Source organism: Otolemur garnettii, unplaced genomic scaffold, assembly GCF_000181295.1.
Source record: "Otolemur garnettii isolate 467f Iridium unplaced genomic scaffold, OtoGar3 scaffold00141, whole genome shotgun sequence".
Taxonomy (NCBI): domain Eukaryota; kingdom Metazoa; phylum Chordata; class Mammalia; order Primates; family Galagidae; genus Otolemur; species Otolemur garnettii.
In genome coordinates, this window is record NW_003852536.1 from 5,160,019 (window position 1) to 5,161,173 (window position 1,155).

At 50.1% G+C, this 1,155-nt stretch overlaps 1 pseudogene; it reads right to left on the bottom strand.

Moving 5' to 3' along the window:
• Window positions 1–1,155, bottom strand: part of LOC105887873 — a 22,543-nt pseudogene that overhangs the window by 12,735 nt on the left and 8,653 nt on the right.

The window sequence follows — 1,155 nt, forward strand, 5'->3', positions numbered from 1 at the left end:
AGCCCCTAAGCGATTCTCTTGCCTCAGCCTCCCAAGTAGCTGACACCTCAGGCACCTGCCACAACATCTGGCCATTTTTTGGTTGCAGTTGTCATTGTTGCTTGGCAGGCCCAGTTTGGATTTGAACCCATCACCTTAGGTGTATGTGGCCATCGCCCTGCTGACTGATCCACAAGTGCCACGTAACAAGGACATCTTTCAATAGCTTCTCTAAGCTTTGCGTATTATGTTTGTAGGTTCGAATGGTTGCTCCTGACGTCTGGCTCCCAGAATTAGTGATGCATGGTTCAGTTCATCACTCAGAATCAGGCAGCCTTTGCAAGCAAGAACAGGAATGTTCACTGAATTAACTGCAAATCCCCTGCCATATATCATAGCAGCTTCTGCTCCCGAGAAACTTGCTGCCAGTTCCTCTAGGCCTTCGTGCTTGCCCAGGTCTCCGGTTTCCTGCAGAGGGCTGCACACACTAACTCCTTACCTCTCTAGGACTTCATCAGCTGCCCCTCTTGAAATGGTCCAGTATTCCATGCAAATCCACGATAGTTGTAGAACCCCTTGCTTATAACATCATTAGTCATATTCCCTGTAGACTTGAACGACCAGTTGTAACCACGAGATGTCTCTCCAGGGTACCCACTCTGCCACAGGCACCCTGCAGGTGGGTCCATCCCAGCTGTCTCTTATCCTCACGTAGAAGTTCCTTGTGTAGAAGTTTTCAAAATCCTGATCCACTGGCACAAAGTCCTTTTGTTCTTCTCTTTCTGTTGCACGGTGACACTTTCCAATGCTCCAGTGCCTCAGGAAATCTCAAAGATATCCAAAGAGGGTGAGCACCCCACCTATCTGAGCACAGTGACCAGCACTGGTGCTTCTTCAAAAGCCTCATGAAAATGGCCTTTTATACAATCCCCCATTTAGTGTAGCATGATGGACCTGGGGGGTCGGTTGTGATGCTGCTCTTCATGTCCCCGTTTTTCACGTCCCCCTTCTCTGCTCAGCTGTTCACCCACACCAGGCAACAGCAGCAGCAGCCTCCAGCCCCGGCTGCATCCTCTTGGCAGCACCCAGCGCAAGGCAGTCCATCTTGGGAGTGGCTTGGTGGTGGCAGGAACTGTGGACAAGGTTTTCTTTACTACATAGTGCCCATGATAAATG